The 11,622-nt window shown below is 46.3% G+C and overlaps 1 protein-coding gene across 2 annotated transcripts in view; it reads left to right on the top strand.

Annotated features, from left to right (window-relative positions):
• The first annotated feature begins 4,362 nt into the window (after positions 1-4,362).
• Positions 4,363-11,622, top strand: part of ANKRD11 (ankyrin repeat domain containing 11) — a 194,611-nt gene continuing 187,351 nt past the window's right edge. For both annotated transcript variants that reach the window (XM_073659192.1, XM_073659191.1), the window contains exon 1: positions 4,363-4,880. The gene's annotated coding sequence lies outside the window, so the exon portion shown is untranslated. The remainder of the gene's footprint in view (positions 4,881-11,622) is intronic.

The following is an 11,622-nucleotide window of genomic DNA, read 5'->3' as shown; positions in this document are numbered from 1 at the left end:
CAAGGGTGATTTGGTGTGTTAGGGTGGGAAAACCTGACATCCCCTGGCAGAAGAAGAAGCAGCTAACTGACTGCAGCAGTCACCAGACATTCCCCACCGGAAGAGAAAGCTAATTGTCTGCAGCAGTCATCTGATGTCCCCTGCTGGAAGAGAAAGCTAATTGTCTGCAGCGGTCATCTGATGTCCCCTGCTGGAAGAGAAAGCTAATTGTCTGTAGCGGTCATCTGATCTCCCCTGCTGGAAGAAGAAGCTAATTGGCTGCAGCAGTTCCTTGAAATCCCCAAAAGGAAAAGGAAGCTAATTGACTGCAGCGGTAACCAGATGTTCCCCGTCTGAAAGAGGAAGCTAATTGGCTGCAGTGGTAATCGGACTTCCCTCACTGGAAAAGGAAGCTAATTGGCTGCAGCAGTCCTCTGATATCCCCTACTGAAAAGGGAAGGTAATTGGCTGCAGCGGTCCCCTGACATGCTCCACTGGAAAAGGAAGCTAATTGAATTGGCTGCAGCGGTCTCCTGATATCCCCCACTGAAAAAGGAAACTGGCTGCAGCAGTCTCCTGATATCCCCCACTGAAAAAGGAAACTAATTGGCTGCAGCGGTCCCCTGACATCCCCTGCTAGAGGAGGAAGTTACTAGACTAACAGAGAACACAGGCAGCAAATCGGAGGGACAGCGGGGGTCACATAGGTGAGTATGCGTTTGTTTTTTTTAAGAAAACCATCGGCCCATTTTTTTTTAATAATATAAAGTAGTGGACAATCCCTTTAATAGCACGGCCGCTTCCCAGTGAGGTGCATATAAATACTGCAAGGAAAAATCCCCAGATTCAAGGTTCCCCAGAGCGAGCAGTGGTAGGGGGAATATGCTGCCACTTGTGCGAACTGAAAGGCAGATGGCGCCGCACTATAAGTAATAAAGGGCCGTGTTTTGCATTGTATGTAAGGTCACATCCGGCGGCGTCTCTGACAAAAACAGGAAGTAAAAGGAGATGTGACCAGTGACGTAATGTGGCCAGTAAATACAGTCCCCAAATACACCGTCAGGATCGCCAATAACTGTATATATATATTCTCATCATCATCTTATGTTTGTATGTTCTCCACATGCTTGCGTGGGTTTCCTCCAGGTTCTCCGCTTTCCTCCCACACTCCACAGACATACTGATAGGGAATTTAGATTGTGAGCCCTGATGGGGACAGTGATGATGATGTCTGTAAAGCGCTGCGGAATATAATGGAGCTATATATATAAGTGAGCACAACAAATAAAATAATAAAGACATGCAACATTGCAATTTACTTGTTATTAAAAATCCTCTCCATTCTCAAGGAACTTTATTGTCTACTGCTCATTGCCCAGGTCACCACTGCAGTCAATCAGCGGTAGCTAGATGCCTAGGCAAGGAGTGCATTATTACAAGAGCTGATCTTGTAAGCGCTGCTGTGAGGTTCGCTAGAGAGCTGGATATTACCGTCTTCATTGCCCCTTCTCTCCTCCTCCTCAGTTCAGGCAATTGCACAAAGATGCCGCTGGAGCAAAGTGTCAATCTCCAGGAGTGGACGTCCTCCGGCAATCTGGGATGCTGGGGAGTGGTATGATCCACCAGGAGCAGTGGAGAAGACCCCTTTCAATGAGCATTTACCGTAAGAGTGCTGTCAGACAACTGTATAAATTGGACCGGATTGCAATGCACGGACTGGCCGGTGGGTATCCCTACCCAAGCGTGACAGCTTCATATATTTCTATGCAGCGGTTGGGAGAGCCGCTGTCCAGTCCGGGCATTACGGTCCGATCTCAGTCCCATTTATACGGTCTGGCTGTGCCCTAAGGGTAAGACCAGACATGCAGCTGACCGTGCAAATGAAACAGCCCAGCCGCGGGAACCAATTTTGTTTTGCAATCATGCAGACGTTGGCCCCCTAGGGAGGGCAGTGATGCTGAATGCTTTGAGACTGAAAATGGTCGGATCCAAAAAGACGGTCAACTTCCGAACTGCGCTTGCAACGGCAGAGGTGGCCAGTAATCTGAAAAATTAAACATCCCTCCGTTCTGGAAAACAGAGAGGAATTTTTAATAAGAGGTACCGTACATTGGAAAATTGTTTTTTTACAAGCACTTTGCAATTTTTCCCATTGAATCGACCCCTTTGAAAGGGTAATTCGGGACTTTAAGATGGACAGATGATCTTAAGCTGATTGCAGAGGGGTCTCTCATCTTGACCTTGAAGATGGATAATGACCTTAAATCTCTTGAACAGAGTAACATGCCGTCCTTCTGTCTTCGTCTTCAGTTGGGTAAGTTTCTAACTTTCGGGCAAGGGCCCAAATATTCTGGATAAGATGCATGGTCATTCCAGCTGTCCTGGCATTGGTAGTTTCAGCTCTCCACTGATGAAAGCAAGATGTCTTCAAGTATTTTGAACACGGTTGACAAGCAAGGTCATAACTAAGATTAAAAAAAAAGACCTTGGTTCATCTGAAACACCGCAATTACAGTCAGGTAAGTCTCCAAAATCAGGTGATATGGAGCTGCGGGAATGAGGGAAGAGACACCTGGGGAAAAGGACACCATACTGCAGAGAGGGGCATCTTGGAGGAGTTGGTGAGGTCACCTTGTGGCACCACATAGATGAAATGTTGATGACAAGAAAAATAATGTAGTTGTATTTTTAGACATTTACAGTTACTAATGCTATTTTGGGGAATTAAAGAGAATCTGTTGCCCAAATAGAGTAGCAAATTACAGGGAAAGGTCCGTTTGTCTATTAAAGGGAATCTGTCAGCAGGTTTTTGCTATCTATATAATCTGACAACAGCATGATGTAGAGGAAGAGAGCCTAATTCCAATGATGTGCCACTTACTAGGTTTTGCTTTGCTGATTCAATACAATCAGTGTTTTATCAGCAGGAGATTATCACTACAGGACTAGGTGTCTGGTGCCTCCTGGTCCAACCACGCCCCCAGCACTGATTAGCAGCTTTCTGGAAGGTACCACCGAAATTGGTAGCTTCAGCTGATGTTGTACTAATGTGTATGGGGGGCTTTAAAGGGGTTGTGACACCCATGATGTTGTCGGTTATAAAGTAATGAAGATATACTCCCCGGCTCTGACTCCCGTTGGTTTAGCACAGGACACTTGGGTGTCTCGATTAATAAAGGAATCAATGAGGCCTGTGATTGGCTGCAGCGGTCAGGTAGCTGGAGCATCTCTTTAGAATTTATTTATGTTAGGGTTTATATGAATTTTTGCATTTTGTAAATAGTATTTTTCTTTTTTTTCCTATTTTATTGGTCCCTTTAGGGGAATTGATCCTGCGATCACTTGATTGCCTGTACAATATATTGCAATACTGCAACATTGCATCATAAAATGATCAATCTTCTCAGCAGACCTGGCAACAGGCACTGTGTCATGGGTGTCCAAACATGGCAGACGCAGCCTTCTACAAACCCCCCGACAGCCAAGACAATGCCATCGGCACCCAAGTATGACTGACAGCTGCATCTAAAAGGTTAAACTGCTGCGATCGGGGCAATTGAAACACAGGCAGAGCGGGCTCCATAGGTGATGTGGGCAGAGGTACTTGCCCAGGTTTGTTGGCACCTTTTGGGGCAATTTATTTAAAAAATTCTACTTAAACCAATGTAATTTGGGCTAAAAATTGCACCAAAATGTTGCACCATTCTATAGACTCCATGATGCACTGTCTGTTTCTGTGAGTTAACTGAGAATCAGTCAGTGAGCTCTGATCAGAGTTGGTAACTCTTTTACGTGTTTTTTTTTTAGTGCCTCTAAAATTATTTATGACCACAGACCGCATCAAAGTTGAATTTATAGGGAAACAACGCGCTTGGAAAAGCCAAAGAGTGCAAAATTTTTAATGAAACCCAATTGCAAAAATAATTTTAAGCTTCAAATATAAGCATTTAAGTAAAATAAAAAAAATGGCTCCTAAAAGTGGACAACCCCTTTAAAAGCCCCTAAACACACAGGTATGACATGATGCAGTGTCGATGGAATGGTCTCAATCATGTGCAGCAAAGGGGCGGGACTGTGTGTCTGGCAACAGCAGGAGAGCTGACCAATCAGAATACAGTATATCCAAGATTGACAGATAAGGTTTAGCTCCGCCTCTGTCACTGACGTCACTCCCAACATACACACAACAGAAGCAGGGAAGAGATGGCAGCCGCGCCCCGCCCCCTTTCTCTCGCCCTCTCCTTCCTAGCTCCTCCCACCTCCGCATCTGTCCTTGCGTCACTCGACCAATGAGAGTCGCCGAGGCAGCCAGTCGCTGAGGCGCCGGCCAATAGGAGAGCGCGTCACGTCGCCTTCTTCCCACCTACTTTCTTCTCTCCCGGGGAGCGCGCCTTGAGGGAGTCAAAGGGCGCGTAGAAGCAGCTCGCTATGCAAGCGTTTGGGGGCGCGCACGGGAGCGGCCTCTGAGGAGAAACAACCGGCAGCGGGGGGCTCCGCCTCCCCCACCACCGAGCGCCGCGCGTTCTGGACTCACCCTCGCCGTGTTTTTGGTCACCTTTACTTCATTTTGGGCCTTTTTTTTCCTCCCCTTTTTTCCTGTCAGGACCTCGTTTACCGGACGCTGCTGTGCAGGAGAAGCCTCGCAGCCGCCCCCCTCCCCCACTCACGCGTTGGGTTATCGGCTGTCGCTGGTTTCCGTTCCCCTCCCCCCCCCCACTTCCATCCCGGTTACCGGAGGAGGGGAGGAGGGGGAGGTAGGCCGCGGCCCCCGCTGGGTCCATGCGCAAGTTCGCGGCCTTCCCTCCCTCCTCCTCCTCCTCAGAACCGGTCCGAACACCGCGGGGCCCCAACCGCCAGGGAGTCGGGACTGATCACCGCCCGCCCGGAGAGCAGCGTGCACGGTAAGAGCCGGGGAAGGGGTCTGGGTGGGCAAAGCCACCATCATGGGGGGCAGGAGCCACTCGTCAGGTCTGAGGGAGACCGAAGCTTCCATCATGGAGGGCAGGAGTGACTGGTCAGGTCTGGGGGAGACCAAAGCCTCCATCATGGGGGGGTGGGAGCGACTGGACAGGTCTGGGGGAGACCAAAGCCTCCATCATGGGGGGTGGGAGCGACTGGACAGGTCTGGGGGAGACCAAAGCCTCCATCATGGGGGGGTGGGAGCGACTGGACAGGTCTGGGGGAGACCAAAGCCTCCATCATGGGGGGGTGGGAGCGACTGGACAGGTCTGGGGGAGACCAAAGCCTCCATCATGGGGGGGGGTGGGAGCGACTGGACAGGTCTGGGGGAGACCAAAGCCTCCATCATGGGGGGGGGTGGGAGCGACTGGACAGGTCTGGGGGAGACCAAAGCCTCCATCATGGGGGGGGGGTGGGAGCGACTGGACAGGTATGGGGGAGACCAAAGCCTCCATCATGGGGGGGGGGTGGGAGCGACTGGACAGGTATGGGGGAGACCAAAGCCTCCATCATGGGGGGGGGGGGGGAGCGACTGGAGAAGTCGGGGGGAGACCAAAGCCTCCATCAAGGGGAGTGTGGGAGTGACTGGTCAGGTCTGGGGGAGACCAAAGCCTCCATCATCGGGGGGGGGGGGGGACTGGTCAGGTCTGGGGGAGACCAAAGCCTCCATCATCGGGGGGGGGGGGGACTGGTCAGGTCTGTGGGAGACCAAGGCCTCCATCATGGGGGGGGGGGGGGGAGCGACTGGTCAGGTCTGTGGGAGACCAACCTTCATCATGGGGGGCAGGAGCGACTGGTCTGGGATCTGCATCGTGTGTTTTTTTTTTTTTTTTTTTTTGGTGGTGAGGATTGAATCTGGAGTTATTTCTGTGGATTATTCTCTATTCATACGGTATTTGGTAACTTTCTGATTGCTGGAGACCCCCTGTCATCTCAATAACGGAGGTCCTGAATGTCAGCCTTCTTGGATACTCATCCCCCTTGGATATTTCTGGGGGTTTCTGGCACCTCTACACCATTCATGATGGGGCTCTGTTCTTGGTATATCATGGGGTTCCAGCACTCAGGGGATTACTTACTATCTACACCATTCAAGATGAGCCCCATTCTCAGGATCACTGGGGGTCTCTGTTCGGACCCCCCCATTGTTCAGTGAGTTATCCCTTACCTTGTGAAAAGGATGCCATCATTAATTGGTGTACCACAGCACATCAACCTGTGTATAAGGCCCCCCTAACTCCCCAATGCATATTGCAAAAAAAATATCCTTGGACCATGTGCACAGCACGGTCCAGTTGAATTCGCTACTGGGGCTGCACATCCTAGATGTGTCCTATATCCTCCCACAGATACCTGCATATCCTGCACAGGCACATTCTGGCCTGCCCGTCAACCGTGCAGGGATCTGTGCATTATCCACATCTATCAAGATAGGAGGAGTCAGCCATTGTTTACAAACGGTTAGCATGTGACTTAGAATCATAGAATCATAGAATGGTAGAGTTGGAAGGGACCTCCTGGGTCATCTGGTCCAACCCCCTGCTCAAAGCAGGATTCACTAGATCATCTCAGACAGATGTCTGTCCAGCCTCTGTTTGAAGACGTCCATTGAAGGGGAACTCACCACCTCTCGTGGCAGCCTGTTCCACTCATTAATCACCCTAACTGTCAAAAAGTTTTTTCTAATATCTAATCTGTGTCTCCTCCCATTTAGTTTCATCCCATTGCTTCTAGTCTTTCCTTGTGCAAATGAGAATAAAGATGATCCTTCTACAATGTGACAGCCCTTGACATATTTGTAGACAGCTATTAAGTCTCCTCTCAGTCGTCTTTTTTGCAAGCTAAACATTCCCAAATCCTGCAACCGTTCCTCATAGGACATGGTTTGCAGACCAGTCACCATTCTGGTCGCTCTTCTCTGAACTTGCTCCAGTTTGTCTATGTCTTTTTTAAAATGTGGTGCCCAAAACTGTACACAGTATTCCAGATGAGGTCTGACCAAAGAGGAGTAAAGACCGATAATGACTTCACGTGATCTAGACTGTATGCTTCTGTTAATACATCCCAGAATTGTATTTGCCTTTTTTGCTGCTGCATCACACTGTTGACTCATGTTCAGTCTATGATCTATTAGTATACCTAAGTCTTTTTCACATGTACTGTTGCTTAGCTCTATTCCTCCCATTCTGTATATGCTTTTTTCATTTTTATTGCCCAGATGTAGTACTTTGCATTTTTCCCTGTTAAAAACCATTCTGTTGGTTGCTGCCCACTGCTCCAGTTTATTTAGGTCTTTTTGAATCCTCTCTCTCTCTTCTCTAGTATTAGCTATCCCTCCTAGCTTTGTGTCATCAGCAAATTTAATCAGTTTACCCTCAATTCCTTCATCTAAATCATTGATAAAGATGTTGAACAATACAGGTCCCAGGACGGAGCCCTGTGGTACCCCACTTGAGACATTCATCCAGCTGGATGTGAAGCCATTTACAACCACCCTTTGAGTCCGATCACTAAGCCAGTTATGAATCCACCTAACAGTTGCCTGGTCCATTGCATACTTGGTCATTTTTTCAATAAGGATGGTGTGAGATACTTTGTCAAATGCTTTGCTGAAGTCAAGATATACTATATCTACAGCATTTCCCTGATCCACCCAGTCAGTGATTCTGTCATAGAAGGAAATTAAGTTAGTCTGACATGACTTGTTAGTTACAAACCCATGCTGACTCTGGTTAATCACTTCATTCTTATCCATGTTCTTACATACATGTTGTTTAATAATTTGTTCAAAGATCTTTCCTGGTATAGAAGTCAGACTCACCGGCCTATAGTTCCCTGGGTCCACCTTCTTCCCCTTTTTGAAGATAGGAACAACATTTGCTCTTCTCCAGTCTTCTGGGACTTCTCCTGTTCTCCAAGAATTTTCAAAGATTATGGAGAGTGGTTCTAAAATTTCTTCTACGAACTCCTTCAGTACTCTGGGGTGTAATTCATCTGGACCTGGAGACTTGAACTCATTTATGTTAGCTAAATATTCCCTCACAATCTTTCTGTTTACAGATAACTTGGATTCCTCTATTCCTTTAAAAGGACAGTGAAGATCAGTTGATGTTACATTTTCTTTCTGAGAGAAAACAGATGCAAAATAGGAATTAAAAAGTTCGGCCTTCTCAACATCCTCTCTTACCATTTCTCCATTTTCATCCTGTAAAAATCCTATAGCATCTTTGACTTTTCTTTTACTTTTGACATACCCCCAAAATCCTTTTTTATTGCTTTTGACATCTCTTGCAAGCCTTAATTCATTGTCAGCTTTAGCTAACCTGATACGTGCCCTGCAGGATCTGCAGACTGCATTATAATCTTCTTTAGATATGCCTCCCTCTTTCCATTTAATAAACATTTCTTTCTTTCTTTTCAGCATGTGTTTAAGTTCTGTGTTCATCCATCCTGGTTTCCTTAAATGCTTCCCATTCTTCCTACTTTTCGGGATTAACGATTGTGCTTTGAGAATCTCATTTTTAAAAATTTCCCATCCTTCCTGGACATTTTTGTCCTTAAGGACATCCAGCCATTGGATCCCTCCTATTCTCTTTCTGAGTCTCTTAAAATCTGCCTTTCTAAAATCTAACCTTGAAGTTTGAGTCTTCACATGTCTTCCTCCTCTAGTTATCCAAAATTCTATAATAGCATGATCGCTGCCTCCTAGGGTCCCAGCCACCTTTACCTCCTCAACCATTTCCTCCCTGTTTATAAGGATTAGATCCAAAGTAGCAGATCCCCTTGTTTTCTCCCCTACCTTTTGGAAGATAAAGTTGTCAGCAAGAGAGGATAAGAATTTTCTTGACCTGTTAGTTTTACTTGAGAGAGATTCCCAACAAATGTCTGGATAGTTGAAATCTCCCATGACCACTACGTCATATTTTTTGGAGAACTTGGTCATTTGATACATAGAGTTCATCCATATCTTCAGCTTGCCCAGGTGGCCTGTAGTAAATGCCTACAATGGTGTCCTTTCCGTTGTTCTCTCCTTGTATTCTTACCCAAACAGTTTCCACAGAACTCCCAGTCTCTGAAGCTTCAATCTCTGTGCAGATATACGCTTTTCTAACATACAATGCAACACCTCCTCCTCGTTTATCAAGTCTGTTTCTTGCAAATAAGTTGTATCCTTTTAGCCTTTTATTCCAATCATGTGTATCGTCCCACCAAGTTTCAGTGATTCCAATGACATCATATTCCTTTTCCTGCATTAGTAGTTCCAATTCTCCTTGTTTGTTGCCCATGCTTTGTGCATTTGTATAAAAACATTTTAGTTTGTGATTGGTTTCTCTTCCTCCCATATTTTTATTATTTAAATTGTTTTGTCTTTGTTCTTCCTTTCCACTTCCAGTAGCAGAGATCTCAATAGTATTTGTCAGCTGTATGGCTTTTTCTGGCCTTTTGCTTCCCTTCCCACATTGTTCTAGTTTAAAGCTCTTCTGATGAGTGTAGCAAGGCGACTTCCAAATACATGTTTTCCAGTCTTCGTAAGGTGCACCCCATCTCTAGCAAGTAGTCCATCGTATAGGTAATTCATTCCGTGATCCAGAAATCCAAATCCTTGTTGACGGCACCATCGACGTAGCCAGTTGTTCACCTGTAGAATCTTATTCCACCTCATTGTTCCATGGCCATCCACTGGGAGGATGGATGAGAAGACCACCTGCGCTCCCAATTCTTTCACTTTCTTGCCTAAGTCTTCAAAGTCACTGCAGATGGTTTCCAGGTCCTTTCTTGCGGTGTCATTTGTCCCCACATGTATTAGCAGGAATGGGTAGTGATCTGTAGGTCTGAAGAGTCTTGATATCCTGTCAGACACATCTTTAATTTTTGCTCCTGGAAGACAGCACATTTCTCTTGAGGTTATGTCTGGTCTGCAGATAGCGGCCTCTGTTCCTCTTAACAGGGAATCCCCCATGACGACCACTCTCCGTTTTTTCTTCGCAACATTCTTCTTTCTCCATCCAGGAGGATTCTGAGGGCTTACAAGGTTATTCATTGCTGGCAAAGTCTTATCTTGCTGTATTTCTTCATGGTTCTCCTGTGTGAGAGCCTGGTACTGGTTCCTGAGCAGTATGGGTGCTGACTGCCTCTCGATCCTCCTGCTTCTGTGGGTCACATGCTTCCATTCCTCTGTTTCGTCAGGTGCAGTTCGAATTTCTTCTCTTTCTGAATCATGAAGAGATAATTCTGCTCTGTCTAAGAACTCTTCACCTTCCTTAATGATTTTCAAGGTACTTAACCTCTCTTCTAGATTTCGCAACTTTTCCTCCAACAGGGACACAAGCTTGCATTTCTGGCATGTGAAGTTTGGCTTTTCCACTGGCAAGTCTGTGAACATGTAGCAGGATATGCAGCTCACCAAATGGCTCCTGGACTCTTCCATGTTCTTATTGTTAATGTTCTGAAAACAGTGAAAAAAGCTTAAAAAAAAAAGCTTCAAAATGCGCGTGCCGGTAGGCGCGCGGTTTACCGATGTCCTCTTTTCAGCTCCAACAGCCAAAATCCAGTGTTCTTTGAGCTCGCGGAGACTCTTCACTTACCCCAAAACTTGTATCCAATCAGTGTTTTTCTGCGGTCACATGTAGCACTGGAGCAAATCGATGTGTACGATCCAGTCCATCGGCCTAGTCTGTGGCCGCTAAACGGGAGTTGAGAGCCGCCACTTTTTGATCAGCCTGTCATATCGTCTTACGGATCAGATTAATGTTGTGGCCAATGGTCTGATTGGGCTCTATTCACATGCTGTTGGCATCAACACTGCCCCATGATGTTAGTAGCAAGGCATATGACTGGGTGTTTGTAAACAAAGACTGATAGGGCCACTGCTCAATGACCAAGGGAAGACAGTGATTAGTATTCTAGATAATTCCTGGTGGTTATACACAGTAGATAAAAGTAGAACGAACGTTTGTTTGGTGACAGTCATACACAGTACAGGTGATATTACCCGTCATAGGTGCTCAGAACAGCCTTGATATGGGGAAATGTGGGGCCTGGAGTGACCTACAATATAGGAGAAGAGATCCTTTGTGGAACGATTTTGTGCATTGGATAGAAAATGTAAATGTGGTCTACGTTGTTCTACACAGCTAGTTGGCCAAGGCCATCAATCATTGCTGTTTTTGTCCCAAAAATGGCAGTGAGGATTTTTACATGTGTAAAGTCTGCAGACTAATGCAGCACCATCTAAGTCTCCTACATATTGCATAAATATTGAGGAATTCATTGGATGTTACTCTTTGCACTGTGGATGAAATTCTCAAAAAAATCTGCTTGTGACACATGCAGAATGTAATGCAGAAGCACTCCAGACTGCTTTGGATTTTGACGTGGGTACGGTGCAGAATTTGATGCAGCTATGCGTCGGAAAGTCCACATGAAGCCTTCTTTGTGAAGAGGTACTCTTCTGGTTCTAATCATTCGCTACAGTAATCGGCTGATGTGGACCATTGTGTAGCCCATACTGGGGGGGACACACAACAGTTGCAAAGAAAATGAAATAAATGCTGTGAAACAAAAGCTGGGATCTGGTTGCTCTAGGCCGCACCACCTTTGTTCCTGTTGATAAAGATTGACCCAAGGTGTGTGGTGTGATTATCTCGTGACATCCAAAAGTCATGACTGTCTGCAGTACTTTGT

The sequence above is a fragment of the Phyllobates terribilis genome, unplaced genomic scaffold (genome assembly GCF_046119375.1).
Source record: "Phyllobates terribilis strain yellow unplaced genomic scaffold, ASM4611937v1 Scaffold_13__5_contigs__length_258822181, whole genome shotgun sequence".
Classification (NCBI taxonomy): Eukaryota; Metazoa; Chordata; class Amphibia; order Anura; family Dendrobatidae; genus Phyllobates; species Phyllobates terribilis.
This window is presented reverse-complemented; position numbering and strand designations above follow the sequence as displayed.